Source organism: Asterias amurensis, chromosome 11, assembly GCF_032118995.1.
Source record: "Asterias amurensis chromosome 11, ASM3211899v1".
In the NCBI taxonomy this organism is placed as follows: Eukaryota; Metazoa; Echinodermata; class Asteroidea; order Forcipulatida; family Asteriidae; genus Asterias; species Asterias amurensis.
In genome coordinates, this window is record NC_092658.1 from 9,762,143 (window position 1) to 9,779,316 (window position 17,174).

At 39.2% G+C, this 17,174-nt stretch overlaps 1 protein-coding gene across 2 annotated transcripts in view; it reads left to right on the forward strand.

Annotated features, from left to right (window-relative positions):
* Nucleotides 1–17,174, forward strand: part of LOC139943814 (cytochrome c oxidase assembly protein COX19-like) — a 63,260-nt gene that overhangs the window by 2,913 nt on the left and 43,173 nt on the right. The window lies entirely within an intron of this gene.

Genomic DNA, 17,174 nt, shown 5'->3' on the forward strand with positions numbered 1-17,174 from the left:
AGGTATATTTTACTGCATTTCAAAACAAGCATGAGGTATTATTCCAAAGCAAAGGGAAGTGAGTGTTAAACACCCGAGTATTTTTGTTTTCTTGAGTTTGCGCTCACCACTCGCCTCTCTATACTTCGACAACTTTTAAGTTGGAAGTGAGCCCTCTCTTGACTTTGACGTTTTTAGGAGATTGTGTTTTCTCAAGGGATGTGCGGAATGATGTGTAGTAAGTTTTGCTGCAAAAATTAAACAAGGTCGGTGAATCCAACGATTTCTAGTACTTTCCTGAGTGATTATACTAATAGTGGCTTGGTCAAGAGCGATTTAGTTGACCGATAGGCCATTCAAAAGTTCGCCGTAGGTGGGGTCTCGGGTGGGGGGGAGGGGGGAGGGGAGGCCGCTGCAGAATCTCCTGCCACGCCGGTACTTGGACTTTTCCACCAAACATTTCTCTGATGCTTTCACTTCATCCCATGGTTGCAGTTGGCTAGATCCCATGTTTGAGTTGTTGTTAATGCATTTCATTTCATTTATTATTTGGTCAGAAAATGACCTTCAACAGGACTTTTCAACTTTAAAATCGCAGTAATCATTCAACTGTTAGTATCACAGTTGAATAAAATGTACTCACTCATGCATTGTCATTTCTCACTATCTACCATTTTGCTTGCTAAAAATGTGGGGGTGAGCTGGGGTTTTGTCTGAAAGTATTGTAGTAATTACAACATTATTAACAGCTCGATCTGTACTTTTTTTTCACTGTGAGCGATAACAAAGAAGAAAAAGTGTTGTTGGATTACCGTGCCAACATGAGACCGATAACATTGCCCCTGTCTTTTAAGATTTCGCAATTTTAGTTATCAACAGCAAGTAATAGGCATATCCGTCAAATCTCAGTTGTTTTTCTTATTTTGGACAAGGACATAATGATGTTGACCCAAAGCAAAGTTTATTCTGGCACAAAACCAGATATGACAATTATTCCAGATCGATATTAAAAGTCCCGAATAATATTTGAAAGAAGTTTCTCCCACAACCGAGAAAAATGCATTTGCATACAATGCCTGCTCGAAAAAATATCCCATCCTTTGTTGGTTCGGTGATGCGCATGTAAAAGCCAGGTCTTAAAATAGCAACCTAGTAATTGAATTATTGTGTGGTTTTGTAAACAGATCGTACAATCGCGTCACAGTTTGATGCTTTTTGTAACAAATCTAATTCTTGTTGCAAATAATACATGTTATGAATTCACAGCCTCCGGGTCCATGAACTTGGCAATGCCCATGATGGTACTTAATCCCCAGGATACATCGTTTCCATTGGAAGCTTTTCATGGGCCCTCGACTGTAAAGTCGTAAAACATATTTATAGCTCTTCAGGTATTTATATATATTTATTTGTTAACATCTTTATTTATGATCACACAAAGTTTCACCTTTAGGCATACACACTGTTCATTTCAAGTGATTCGCCTGTGTTACACACAATATCCTCATTGCCCTAACAGCCCTGGAATCTTTAAGAGGGCAGGGCCATTTTCATTTTGCAAAGGGCTTTGTTGAACAACAAAGAACAGCGGCAACGCAGAGGCCATGTCTCCGTGTATCTATTACATGTATGATGTTTTCCTGTATACGAACTTTGCGAAATCCTTAAAACTCTCTAAGGCAATATTTTACAAATATTTCGAGCTTATTTCGAATTTTAGTATTATTTTTGTTACATTCCATTGAACATTAGGTCTTCTCAGTCGTCTGAAAGAAAATATTCTATGCAACAATTAGTGTGTTTTTCTATTCGTTATTTTTGTGCAACTTCGATGACCAATGAGCCAAAATTTTCACAGGTCGGTTATTTTTGTACAGGTCGGTTATTTTATGCGTTCGTTAGGATACACCAAGTGAGGAAACTGGTCTTTGTCAGTACAACATTTTCCTTTGAACGCAGGCCTACAAGATTTTACTTTAGTTTTAGTCATTTGAATTTGTTTACTGCTGGGGGGGGGGGGGGGGGGGCTATATGATTTACTGGTTACCAACCTTGACACCAATGACATTGCACAATATCGCGTTACCTGTTTCTAAGGTGTTTTTTGTGACCGATGAAAGGGTGTTTCCATGGCCCCTAGATGGGGGCTACAACCCACAAAATTATTGACACCGTAACCCAGCGACCTCACCCAAGGGCGGGAACCTGATCATCCAACCCCAAAAACTTTGGCACGGGCAACTGCTGCATGACATCCAATGTTACTATTCTCACATTAGGAGTATCATAGCAACTTGACAGAACAATGTCTGGTAGCCATCAGGAGAATTATTATTTGGTGGTTTTGTTTTGTTTTGTTTTGTTTTGTTTTGTTTTGTTTTGTTTTGTTTTGTTTTGTTTTGTTTTGTTTTGTTTTGTTTTGTTTTGTTTTGTTTTGTTTTGTTTTGTTTTGTTTTGTTTTGTTTTGTTTTGTTTTGTTTTGTTTTGTTTTGTTTTGTTTTGTTTTGTTTTGTTTTGTTTTGTTTTGTTTTGTTTTGTTTTGTTTTGTTTTGTTTTGTTTTGTTTTCTTTTGTTTTCTTTTCTTTTCTTTTCTTTTGTTTTGTTTTGTTTTGTTTTGTTTTAAACTTTCTTTGCTGCATGGGTTTCTTGAAGTTACACAAATTTTGATTTTTGTTGTTGCTTCGATTTTCAACCTCGAAACCAATGACGTAATGCGCAGTATCGTGTACCCGTTTCTGAGGTTGTTTTGTGCCCGTTGAACGGGTGTTTCCATGGTCCCTATAGGTGGGGAACACAATCCACAGAACTAGTGACATGGTAACCCAGCGACCTCACTCAAGGGCGGGAACCTGATCACCTAACCTCAAAAACTTTGGCAGGGACACCTGCTGTATGACGTCCAATATTATTTTGTTCATAGCGTAGCAACTCGATGGAACAATGTCGGGTAGCTATGAGTTGCTTTCTCTTTTTACTTGTAAACAGCACCAGTGACGATAAAAAGCTTGTATTTCTCTTTATTTTATTTGTTGGTTGGTTGGTTGAATAATCAATCAATCAGTCCATGGGTGAGTGCTCTGTTTTCCGACACCCCTATATGTTTCCAATGTCGTGATATATGCACGAGGGAGGGTTGGGGTTAGGGGGTAGGGTTAGGGGGAAAACACTAGGGTGTCGGAGCTGAAATTTAAGTATTTCAAAATGTATAAATTGTCAGGTGTTTTGTGGTGGATTTTGGAGGTTGTCCAACTTAATAATTCAGAAGTTTTTATGTTGAGTTTCAAATACTTTATTGGAGATGAAAACCCATGGCGCAGTATTTTACAAGATGAAGCTTAGAGACACGTGTCTAGTTCAGTGGTTGGAAATAGATTGAATATTATGTTAAAGACAGACACTAATGGTAATTGTCAAAAACTGTATTCTCACTTGGTGTATCTCAACATTATGCACAAAATAACAAACCTGTGAAAATTTGAACTCAATTGGTCGTCGAAATTGCGAGATAAAAATGAAAGAAAAAACACCATTGCCACACGAAGTTGTGTCACGCTTTCAGATGCTTGATTTCGGGACCTCAACATCTTATTCTGTGATCTCGGAATAAAATTCAAATACTTTAGTGGAAAACTACGTTACTTCTTTCTCGAAAACTTCAGAGGGAGCTGTTTTTTCACAATGTGTTATGCTATCAACAGCTCTCCATTGCTCGTAACCAAGTAAGTTTTTACGCTAACAAATATTTTGAGTAATTACCGATAGTGTCCACTGCCTTGTAAGAACTAAATGAACATTGATGTACAAGATCTTTAGTTTGTGTAACTGCGGCAGCTAAGCCCCAGTAAAGGAGGTTCGCAGGCCTGGGGCCAATTTCATAGAGCTACTTAAGCAAAAAATTTGTATAAGCACGAAAATAGCTCGCTTATTTTACACATGTTACTGGTCAAAATGTCATGCCATATACATTGCTTATGACTAGTATTAAGCTGTTGTTTACTTAGCGTAACAACTGAGATGAGTCTTGGCCGGTAATCTGATTTTACTAAGCAATGAATTTTTTGCTTAAGCAAAATCCTCCGCATTGTTCACTATATTGTAGTTGATTCAACTGTAACCCTCGTTCACCCTTCTTTGAGATTCCCCTTTGTGAAGGAAGTCCTGACAGGGCAGAGTCGGCAGGCGGGCAGGTGTGGTAAAGCCGCTGTCATAAGTTAACCTGATACTTCCTAAGTTACCTGTTTTTGTCGCATTCTCTCTGTTGTTCAACGCAATAATAGCACATGTGACGAACTCCCTTCAATTATTTTGATCTTTACTCTCAAAAACAATGACGTGCTGTTATTTACCCTACGTTTGAAACTCTTTCAGCGCCCAAAAACAAAGCTAATGTATACAATTTGAGTTTGTTTTTATTGCAATTACCATCAGTGCCCCTTTTCGACATTGTCCAATGATGATTAATGCACTTCTGTTGTTGAAGAGTCAAGGTGGCTGATATCATATCTCCATTGTCAAGATCGAGTTGCTAAATAAAAAATATGGGTTGACACTTTCGATTGTTTGGTTTGGAAATCATTGTTATTTTTTGAAGCATATTATGTTGGTATACGCCAAGTGGGACTACTGGTCTTTGACAATTACCACCGGTGTCCAGTGCCTTTAAACCAACTTCTTAATATCGGGTATCCGATTCACATTAATGATTTGCACTTCTGTTGTTGAAAAGTCAAGGTGGCTGGCATTAATATCTCCATCATTCTCAACACGTGCTGATATAATGTTTTGACAACTGTTTATTTTCTGAACATGTTTCTGAATCATCAAGTTCGAAACGTTGCCTATAATGTAAACGGGGATGACATATTCGAGGGTATGTTTGGAAATAGAGGAATGATGGAAATGATTTAGACGACCTCGGTATTTGCAAATTTAAAATGACAACTTCTTGTGAATAATACGTACATAGTCAGACCATCAAAGCTGGTAAATGTATCAACATTCAAACTTGAAGTTTCAAGGCCAGTGAAGATACAACTCAAATCTTGTCGCACCAGCTGCTAAGTGTCAACATTGGCAGCTAACTGGAAAACAGTGACATTTCGACAGTGCTTGAAAGTTCAGTTGCTTCACTTTGCAACAAGACCATTTTTCCCGGAGTAAAAAAAGTAACCATGTAAACTGCATGCAGTTAGAACTCGTCACAAGATAAAAGAAAAACTTGGAGGTCGGATTAATGCCTCTTTTGCCGCTTTTGCGGGTTACCGGTGGCCCTTTTTGAAACCACGGCTTCAGCTTTGGATTCGTCTTCAGGCTTCGTCCTCTCGTCAGAAGTCATGAGCGCAAAATTGTCAAAACAACCGCGGGGCCAAGCCTTTAGCCTGGGCCGAAGCCGTGGATTCGAAAAGAGCCATAAGCTATTATACTTGAGCGCACGCGCCTAGGAATAATCGGCCTCAGGCTGAATTTATATTTTATATTTATAATTTATCATTTATATTTTGCAATTTAAATAACCCATGGCAGGGATGTATTTTAACGGCTGTAATTTGATTAAGAACATCGGACCGCTAATAGGTGGCAGCAGACTTACCAGGTAAATCCACGTTTACAGAGTTCTGAGCATGCGCACAATTCAGAGAACAATGGAACTGGATGCCTGTAAATAATAAGTATAAATTCGAAACGAAAAAATTCTAGTCAGTTGACTTGTGCTCAATTCTCCTGCGAAACATTCGCTGCGAAAACAGCCATGTGACGTTAAAATTCGTGTCACATTTACATTCGCAGTAACCTGGCTAAACTTGGCCATGTAGCCAAAATAATTGGAACGATTGAGAAGCTGCTTAAACCAGAGCGAGCAGCCTGTTAAGATGAGGGTATCTACTGTCTATCTAGTGATTGAATGTTGTGTTTATACACACGGGTAGTGAACTTGATGGTTGTATATGATATGATTGTGTTGTCGATGACTGGGCAATCTAATAATGAAGGCGGGAAGTCCTGTTATTAGTTGCGGTGAATCCTTTCATTGCATTTGAGTCTCATCACAACAGGCTCTGCATGATCGAATGTGACGTTCAGCTGAGATCTGTAGATTTAAAAGCTTATGAGAGTCAGACTTCAAACTTAAAGGCACTTCATCTGCAAAATTGATGTTTTTAATAAATTTTTCACAATCAATTTCAAATGAGTGAATAATCACTTAAATTTGTCCAGCGTCATGGTCGTGTCCCCTGCCCGCAGTTAATAGCTCTCGAATGCTTGATACAAAATAGGGGCAGACCATTTAGCTTTCCAGTCTCGGTTTGGACTGGATGGGGAATTACCGAGATGGTTTCATCATGATCATGCCGTCTTGCTATAGTGAAGCTTCTTCAACGAAAAGAGTACCTTTGCCAAAACCTGCGGCTTGGGTCCCGGCTCTGGCTTGGGCTCCGTCATCAATTTTTGGACCAATGTACATTTTACGACGTTTCCAACCAAGGTCTAAGAGCTTGCGCACATTTACCGAGAACAATGAATTTACCTGGTAAGTCTGCTGCCACCTAGCGTCGCAAAAGCTCCCAATTATGCCAGTGTTGTGCACACCCTTTAAAGAAAGTGGCATGGATACGTGACTTGGTGTCAAACCTTTGCAGAAAATGTCCTTGAGTTGCAAAAAACACATTCGACTTAACTGACAAAAGCTTAAGTTTAAACGTTGGGGATGTGTGCTCACTCAAGAAACATGACCAAAAAGAACAGTCGTTATATAGTCTGGTTTCAGTGCATTGAGAAGAACTTACGTAAGGAGGATTTAGCAAAAAATATTTAGAAATGTTACCAAACGAATGAACTAATTGTAAAGTCTGGTTTCATTGCATTGAGTAGAACTTGCTCTTTGCCTCTTTGCTCTTTTGCTCAACAAACACAAACAAGCTCAACAGGATGACATCCAGGTCCCTTTTTATAAAGATTATAAGGATCCTCAAGGTAATATCCCAACGCGCAGGGTGCGATTTAAGCTGTGGACGTGAAGATGGCAGGCTTAGGTTATTCAGGCACAATGAAAATGTATCATCGGTTGTGGCAGTAGCCCAAGTTGTATACCCCTCCGTTGCATAAATGCAATGGAGGCTGTTGTCTTGGGAGATACCCATCTCAGGCGTCTTTGGCGATTAAGACGCTCCAAGGTTGCTCTAATGGTTCATAAAACACATTGTTTGATACCTTTTTTGGGCCACTGAAGGCCGAGGAATCGATGCAGGGGCCTCCCGTGAAAGGCGTTTATTTTCTGTTCGAGGGATTTGGTCAGTGTGGCCGTAGTCCGAAAGAAGCGCTGCATGTCTTGAGTTTCTGAGACCAAAGTTGGGAACAAGAAGCTGAGTTCAAAATATAGAAACGTGCGCACAACTCTCAGCCAATGATGGGTCTTCATTGACCTCTGGAGGGCGCTGTTTGAGCTTATGGCGTCACATGCAAGGGTCCATATTATGGTTAAAATCTTTGAGGCATCATGCCTTTATATTATTTTTAGTAAAGAGTAACACAATACCACCATTATTGTGATCATGCATGGCGCGTAAATATAGCTTCCCCAGGGGTCAGTATGCCTAATTACCCTAACTTAATTAGATACGCAGCTTTGTGCCAGATACAGATCAATGTAAATGTATTTACTCCCAGTCCGGCAGTGTCCTTGAAGAGTTAATCAGTTATTTGTGCCACACTACTTGTTACCTTGCACAATTAATCGAAGAAGTTGTGACTTTCATGGTTTGGTTTGGTTTGGTTTGGTTTGACTTGGTTTCATTTGGTTTCATTTGGTACGTATTGGTTGCTTTGGTTTGCGACGCTTTGCGTTGATTTGGGTTTAGTTTGGTTTGCATTCGACTATGTTGGTTTGGTTTGGTTTGTTTATAGTTGGTTCGATTGGTTTGGTTTGGGTTTTGTTGGTTGGTTAAGTTTGTTAATTTGATTTGTGTTGACAACGTTGGTTTAGTTTGTTTGTTTCGACTTGGTTTGATTTGGCTTGATTTTGATTTCGTGTGGTTTAATGTGCATGTTCTATATCAAAATAATAGACATTATAATGAATAGGGTAGATGGCCTTAGCTTTCGATCCAATCCGGACCTTCTTCAGAGGCATAAAAATAGACATTAAGATATAATGGCACTTCTCCAAAGAAATTGTTTGCTTTATATATTCCTCTTGAGACAGTAAACACAAATTCCAGGTACTGATTCTTAAAGGCTTCCAAGGTTAAAGTTTCTCTTAAAAAAAATCAAGTAAAATAAAACATGTATGAAATTGGAAATAATGTTATATCCAGAACATTTTAGAACAGCCAAAGCTGACAGTAATTTATTATATATATTAAACATAAAGACCCCTTTTGACCCTGAAACCCAACAGTGTCATAGGGTCAACTTCTGTTTGTTGTGGACTATTTATTGCATACAGCCACGACCCTTTCGCCTTTGAATGGTAAAAATAGATTTTGTGACAAAAACACATTCTTTCAAGGCCAGGGCTGACTACTTTCGCACTGAATTTATTTGGCACCAAATTTGTGGATCTCTGATACTTCCTTAGGACGGTACATTGTTTTGTTCATGAATCATTGTCGATGGTTTTATGGTCCATTTACCATGATTTGTAGTCATGGCTCACAACGAACAAAATGGGGAAATGTTTATTAAAAAACCCAAAAGCGAGTTGTGATCAATAAAAGGGAATGTATATGGCCTATACGCTTGGGTAATCACTTCCATGGATGAAGGAAATACTCTCCATGCTTTTATGCAGTATTAGTGGCAATACTAAACTTACTTGGTTACTCAACATGTTTTGATATAGTATAGCATTTTGAAAATCATTTCAGTTTTAATTAAGTAATGGTTTAAGGAAAATGTATATCAGTTACCCCTCAACATTTGAATCTGGAGAGCGTTACACTGACAGTAACGCCACGCATTTTGTGTATTCCACGGATTTCTCTTCCTGCGTGGACAGAATCTCAAAAACGCGAATAGCCTGTGAGAATCAGGAAAACAAAGATGTCTTAAAGCTTACCTACTCGATCTTGTTATGTTTTCACTCCCGTAAGCTGTCTAGACAACGGGTAAGGATACAACGCGATAGCCAAGGCAGTCTGAATTAGGGTAATTTCCATATTCAGCATAAAAACCTGCTAAGCCAATACAATACAATACAATACAATACAATACAATATAAACATCTCGATTTGAAGATACTGGCCGGAATGTTATGTTGTTTTTGTGGTTGAACACGTTTGTGGGTAAACAACAGCTTGGTGCCCTCGAAGCTGTGTGGCCATTTTGCTCATTCCTCCCTCAATAGTTTGTCCATTGATGAACATTCCTCCATTGTTGGACCAATTGAAATTGTTGTTCACTCATTCATCCATTCATTCATTAATCATTCTTTCATTCATTCAGAGACCTTCATTTTAACACAGGTATGTAACCAAAACACTACCAAGACTGGTGTGCTTTAAAAATGTTGGCATAATGTGAACTGAAAGACACCTTTATTTACAATGAAAATTTTGGAATTTACACACAATTGGCTTCACTGAACAAAGCTACAACTTTATAATCAGCATGTGGTCAAAGACCTAAAAATAATAGACCTTTATCATGCTGCCCCCATCTTTATCATGTTCCTTGTTTCGAATAAAAATAATGTATGCTGAAAACCTTTTTGCAATTAGGGACCAGAATATTTTGTTCTTCCAGCCTCGGTTTGGTAACATTGATATCAATGGGATTGGGAGAAACTCAAGATGGCCGCACAATGATAAAGGTCTATTTGACTAATGGCTGAGGAAGGAATTAGACAATTGTTCCACTGTGGTTGTTGATCCCATTCCCGTTTTTGAAATAGCCATACCAAATATCATCAAAAACACTTTGCCACTCCTAGTGCCTATAAGTTAACTTCGATTTGCTATGCCCCATGTCGGTTACCTTTCCAAACCATAGAAATCAATCATGCTAAGTCAACCGTGTACTAAAGGCTTACAGTTGTTGTTTACATCAGATGTTATGCCAACGGGCAGTTCTAGAAATGTTTTCCATCAAGTCCTCGCCCTTTCATGTTTTGACCACATTTTTTCAAAAGGTTGTATAAATGGTGGTGGTGTTTCGCGTCACCCACCAGTTCAACGGACGACAAGGGAGTGGACCCCGCTATAGTAAGCACCACAACCCACTTGATTAGCACCCCACTGCGTAATCCAGAGACCCCCTTTTCCAACATCCTACAGGTGTTTATATCCTAAAGGTAGCACTTAGAGGCACTGGGCACTATTGGTAAATATTCAAAATAATGGTTTGCATAAAAACTTACTTGGTTACGACATCAAGGTAGAAATGGTTACGAGCAATAGTTGTGAAACATTGTGAGAAACGGCTCCCTCTGAAGTAACGTGGTTTCCGAGAAAGGTTTAATTTCTCACTAATAAAGAAGTCAGCTGAACCCTACTATGCATCGAAAGCACACAAAGTAATGCAACAATGGTGTTTTTTCTTTTATAATGTTCTCTATGACCAATTGAGCCAACATTTTCACTTATTTTTTCCCCTTTTATACAATCATGTTGAGATACAACAAGTAAGAATACTGGTCTTTGGGAGTTACCTTTAACGTTAAATGCCTGTAATACCCCCACTGCGTCATCCAGAGACCCCCCTTTTCCCACATACTACAGGTGTTGTTATCCTAAATGTAGCAATTAAAAAGAAAAAGAAAGTTCTGGTGACTCACTGAGCCTAACCCCATGCTCCTCTGGCATCCTGCCAAATTGCCCAGGGTAATATTATTATTCATCCGGGGACCTCCCCCCCCCCCCCCCCCCTCTCTTTTTTACACTGGGATAGAAGTGGCAAATTTTGATTCTTGGATCAGCAGTGATTGTTATGATGTGAATGCCACTGTTATTATTTGGCCAGGGTCTGGGTGTATTGCTACAGCACCTGTTTTTTTGTTACACAACGGTTGTGTTGTTATACCAGGGCATGGCTTTACGCACACGTGGTCACTTTTGTTGACGTTGGGGTTTTCACGATTGGATTTTCCAACTGAACTAAACTCTGTAAAAAAAACTATACACTATGCCATAGTTTTTGTATCCGATTGAAGGTTTTATTAAGTTTTGGTGCCTCCCAGAAACCCAGAGCTAATAATTATGTTCCGTGTAATATGTAATAAAATGTGGGACAGGCAAGTCGACGTCAATAAACCATGCAGCATAATAACACCTAAGTTAGTTTGATATAGATGTCCTAGGTAGATATGCACTGTACAAACCTACGTGAACGTCCGATATCGATGTACATGGTAGACATTTACTGTACCTCTACAATGGATGCCAATGTCCAATATCGAAAAAGCAACTTTAATATTCACTAAACAAACCTAAATGAATGTCCAATATCCAAAGATGTACAAGGTAGACATTCACTGTACAAACCCACGGGAATGTTCAATGTCCAATATCGACAAAGCAACGTTGATATTCGCTTAACAAACCTAAGTGGATGTCCAATACCCATTATCGTTGTACAAGGTATAGACATTCACTGTACAAACCTACGGGAATGTCCAATATCCAATATAGTTGTACAAGGTATAGATATTCACTGTACAAACCTACGGGAATGTCCTATATCCAGTATCGTTGTACAAGGTATGACATTCACTGTACAAACCTACGGGAATGCCAAATATCCAATATCGTTGTACAAGTACAGACCGACGGGAGGGTCAAATGTACAATGTCCAACATTGACAAAGCAACTTTGATATTCGCTGTACAAACCTATGGGAATGTCAAATATCCAATATCAAACTTATTATTACTGTCATCACAATACCATTGAGTTAATTTGAGTGGAGGTTCCCAACACCAATCACTAATGGCACGCGCCCCTGCTAACCGCAATCTGGGCTCCCCAACCACAACACGACCTTGGTCTTCTTTGGATGTCACAGAGCTAACTAGGGCTCACTGGTGGCAAAATACTTTTGGACTTGGTTTTTTCCAAGAAACTGGACTGCTGAGGTGCGTATCTCTGTAATTCTTAAGGGAGGGTATATCTTGGGAAAACTTGGTAAGAACATGGAGGAAAGAACACAGATTGAAAATGTATAAAGTAACGAGAAGTTTAAAGTAAACAACTTTCAATCTGAGATACGTTGCAAGCAAATGAAACTTTCTCCGAAAGTGTGTTCAAGTTACGGATTTAATTCTTCCCTTAAGTACATAACCACTCCAAATTGTTGATGATATCTCAAAAGCTCTACCACATTTTAATATGAAGGGTTAGTCTCACTGTATTTAGCATTAACCCTCTGAACTCTGACAGAACAAAATCCTAAAAATTAAACAGGACTTGAAAGGGGTTAAAGCAATCGAACGGTCCCATAAACACAATAGACCTTATCGCAAATACCAATGCGCAAGCGCAGACTGTTGAATGAGGTGCATTGTGGGATATATATGAATCAAATTTTGCTACCAGCTAGACCACAATGCATCTAATTCCAAGCTTTACGCGCGCGCCCCAGTATTTGCGAAAAGGTCTATGTACATGTATACATTATTGCCTTATGGTAGGTTTGTTGCATCGTCGATCTCTATAACTCAAGACGATTGAGCGTTTTTGATGGGGACAGGAAGACCGCTCCTCAGGCGGGAGGCATCAAGATAGAAGGAGCTCTCTCCCCAGTTTGCGTGACTTGTTACCTCTCTTCCCCCTCTCTCCAGGAATCTGTGACGTATGCCTTCTCCTCTCCTTTGTTATTGGAACTTTTCCATCAACCGATTTGTTCATCTACCCATACGTTCGTTCGTAAGAAGAAAAAAACTCCGTTGAGTTGTTGACGTTTTTTGTGTTTCATGCTGCAAGGAATTCCTAATCTTGTCCAATACCTGTCACAAATGGCTTCTAACATGCCCAACTCATCTCAAAGTTCTGGTTTTACCCAGTTTCTAAATCCCCACTTTAGAAACCTTCATAATACCCTTTCCCCAATCCACATGAAAGAAAACAAAGCAAAGAATGTCTCAGAGAAATGGGAATCCAACCAAACAGAGCGTGGGTTTAAGAATTTCTGTCAATCAATCACAACCTTCTTTCAAGCTGGGATTTTCTCGCTGACTTATAAACATAACAGAGCACTGACGGAAAAAAACCAAGCAGAAGTTACTATACCCATGATACCTAAACAAGAACGACCTTGGATGACGTCAGCAACTGATCCACAAGGTGAAACTTTCATATAAAACCCAGGCCTGAAGTTTGTTTACACCATCTGTACAATTCGCAGAGAATGTCCCATTGTGGAGTTCTCAATTGTATAAAGAATACACAATTGTAATATAATAAGCATGACAGTCCGTGTGAGTCAAATCAAACAATGCATTTTCCTAACCCCCTTTTCAAATTTGTTGTGGCACTAACGATCATTTCAAAACATTTTCGTGGAAAGAATATTGTGGATTCCTTTCTATGTTTGCCTGCAGTAACTTGAACCAAGTTGTTGTAAAGTTTGCTGAATGCTTCAGGGTATAGCGTAATTCTATTGCGTTCCACAGACTCGCCGGTTTGTTGGAGTATACTTAACCAACTCGTGCCGGAATAGAACTTATTTTCCTCATTGCACTTTCGAAAACTAATCAACTGCTATTTCTTCATCAGATTCGATTTCCTTGCAGTTTATTTCTTTTATAGATATTCGTTTGTCAATAGACCTGTAACGACTATAGGGCTCGATTTTTTTAAAGAGCTAAGATTGATCGTAACTGCAAATTACCAAATTATCCTTAATTTGTTTAGAAAAGTGTGACGTCACACAACAAATCAATATGGCGATACGGAAAACTCATCTTACTCTGAATCTTTTAGTTCTTTGTGAACAGCCTGTTCGTGAAATCGAGACCTGGTACACGGATCTCTGTCCCCCCGGCTTTTCCGGGCCCGTGCCCCTTCAAAAGTTTCTCATGGACCTTGATGCGGCTTTGCATCTAAAGAGGAACTTGCCAGGCCCTGCCTATACATGTTTGGAAAATGACCGAAAATTCAAAATAAACAATTTTTAGTCCAAAATGTTATCAATACTGATTTCGACGTAACAAATCTAAAGAAGCACATTCAGAGGCGAAAATCCCTGACATGAACGATACCACCATTTTCACTTTGATGAAAATGTTCTAATGTAAAGTTAGCTTAGGCTTTACAATGGTGTACCCATAACTTGAGTTATTATGATTATTAGGAATGAATGTAGTGTCACTATTACGGCACCTTTCCAGTTCAAGAAAAAAATGCAATGCAACTTCAATTCCTGGACTTGCATCCTGTAAACCTATGACATAACTTAATTGCTAAGAAATGTGGGCGAATGTTTCGTTGATTCACTGCATTAAATTCTATCAATGTATGTAAACATCCCCCAGTGGTTGCCCCTCCCTCTTTTTGGCTCAACTCCAAAAGTACCACCGCGCACGGTCCATGTTTGTTTGAACTGCAGGTTTCAGAGCACGTGGGCTGTCCTTTCTTTGTGGTGGAAGTGCAGGGCTTGCACCGTTTGAGAATCTCGTTGCGGGTCATATTATTATTGTCAGATTGTTTCCCGCCCCTCAAAAATTCTTGTGTATGATTTGTTTTCCACTCCAAAGCGTCCATTCATAATCTTGGAAACTTGCCAAAGGTTTATAGGCCTAGCCATTTCAGCTAAATCCAACCTGTTGCGTAATCAACCAATAGACCTATTTACATATCCACACAACATGCCATAATAAGCCTTACAAGCCTTACACCTTCTTCAATTCAAGCTGTAAACTTATATAAAGGGTTGATTTTTACCTTCATTATTGCAGCTTTAATTATCAGTAGCGTCTTTAGATATAAATGTCACTATCATATAAATTAGTATACAGCTTTGAGGAGTCGTCCTGAGAAATATTGCCTTCGAAAACAATACCATAAAGTAGTCCCACACTGCTTGCAAGAACAAACTTTGGTGTTAAGTTGACAACACGAGTTTTGTCATACCAAAATTGACTACATCAATAGGTGATAAACAACAATACTTATTTCTGCAAAAGTTATTACATTTTTTTTTTTAACCCTGTGGTGTTAATGTTTGATTCTCTCCTATGATAGGGTGTCAGTAAACTTAAACACCCAAGTTTCTGAAGTTTACAATTCCAGAACTTTGTTCCAATTTTGAACCACTATAGCACACTCTCAAAAGACTGCACTTTGCTGATGAGATCGAAATGTCAACATCTATTAAGTTTGAAGAACATTTCCACGGGTAATCAAAGTCATGTAAATAGCTATTAACCGCACGTTTGCAGGTGTATTGGTTGAAAAGCTGATGCCTTGGATGCCTTTCCATCCAGGGTCGAGGTGTCAACAAAAACCGGGTGTACAGTACCTTATAACTCGTTTTAATGGTAGTGTTCCGCTTGTTTATCACGCACGGCCTGTCAATTTCATATCTCAAGCACCTTCATCCAACACCAGATGCATGACGAACTGTGGGGGTGCCAATGATGTGTGCAAGATGGGTGTGTTTCAACCAAATTAAAGGCATTGGGTACAAGACATTATTTTAAGTTTTAGCCTGAAAGTCGACTGAATATGATGTTTATAACTAGAACCATTTTGTCTGTGAATATGTCCCTCTGAAATGAAGTTGTATTCGAGAAACTGTAGGGCCTGTCTGAAAACCAATAAAAAAGTAACAGCTGATTGTAGTTGTTAATTAAAATGAATGACAATGTGTTTACAATGCTAAAAGTTGTGCGTGGGTTTTTACAATTGTCTCTTGACCCACACAATGCATTGAGCCCAAACTTTCACTGGTTTGTTATATCATACTGTATGCATAATATGGTTGTTCACACAAAGCATGAACTTTTTCTCTGTGGCTATTTTGCCAGCTCTACCAAGCCTATAGAATTGCTTTAAATTTCTTTGCTGTCGATCAACATGCTTGAAAGTTCGTTGTGACGTCATGGCAACTCGTGTATAATGTTCTTGCTCATGGGATTGTAGGTCACATCGTCACATTATGTGTGTTTTGCACGTAATAGAATTTTCAAGAGGCTACGTGCACGTAGAAACTGATCTCTGTTGCCATGAACTTGAGAACCTTTCCAGTAACGTTCTTAACCCCGGGTGACATGGGAAAGTTTCTTGCGCAATGCGGTCAGGCTGAATGTAATAAGTAGATTTGTGGTCGTTAAAAGTCAATCTCGCAGTCCCATTAGATTCAACGAGCTTGACTTTCAAAATGGTTCCAAGCTTTAGCTCTTCGTTGTGGAACAGCTGGTGCCAAATTTATGTTGGAAGCAGGAAGTATTGCTTTAGGCATTTCTACGCCGAGTCAAAATTAGCAGGGAGCCAGTGACAAATAATATATAATGACGTGGTGTTTTGACTGGCAAGTTTTATGGCAAATGTAATATTTATATTGCACTTTAAAAAAATGTGACCTTGGGGCAGCTTAGCGCAAATGCTATAAAATGACGCATAGTCAAACTGATAAATTTGTTCTTGTTTTGAGAGGACTTTAGTTGTCACTTTTCAAAGCGGAAGATTTGTGCAAGCACATACTTGTTTTGTGATACTCCCAGCCTCCAATTCAAAATAGTTTCCCGTATTTGTAGACATACAGGTCCATAATTTTTGTTTTATGGGAGGTCCAGGTCATGGAGCTCCAGGTAAAGCTAAATCTTATACACTATTCGAAACAAGGGTTCTCTTTACAATACAAACAACGGTGCATTCTTGCACGAGGTAACGGAATACCTGCCTGTGACCTTTAAACACACATCTTGTGATCTGCTTTTCAAACAAAAAAAATGATTTATAAACCATTTTATGCCAATCATAATCCATCTAGCTGCATGCTGGGCAGGCTGTTTACTCCAGCTTGACAACTGCTTTACCAGATCGAAATACCGGCCGGTGTTTTGGCGCGTCCTCGCCTCGTGGTCCCATGTTTTGGTTTGTACGAACCACGTGGTGACACCGGCTCCACTGTGGGGGATTAGTGGCCTCATTGTTCCAAAGAAACAGAAGAGGCTGGGACTACAATCAGGTCATGTTGATTGTATGTATTCCTTATTATACCTTGCCCTTCAGCAATGGTATGTTATGGTCGGAGCTGAGAG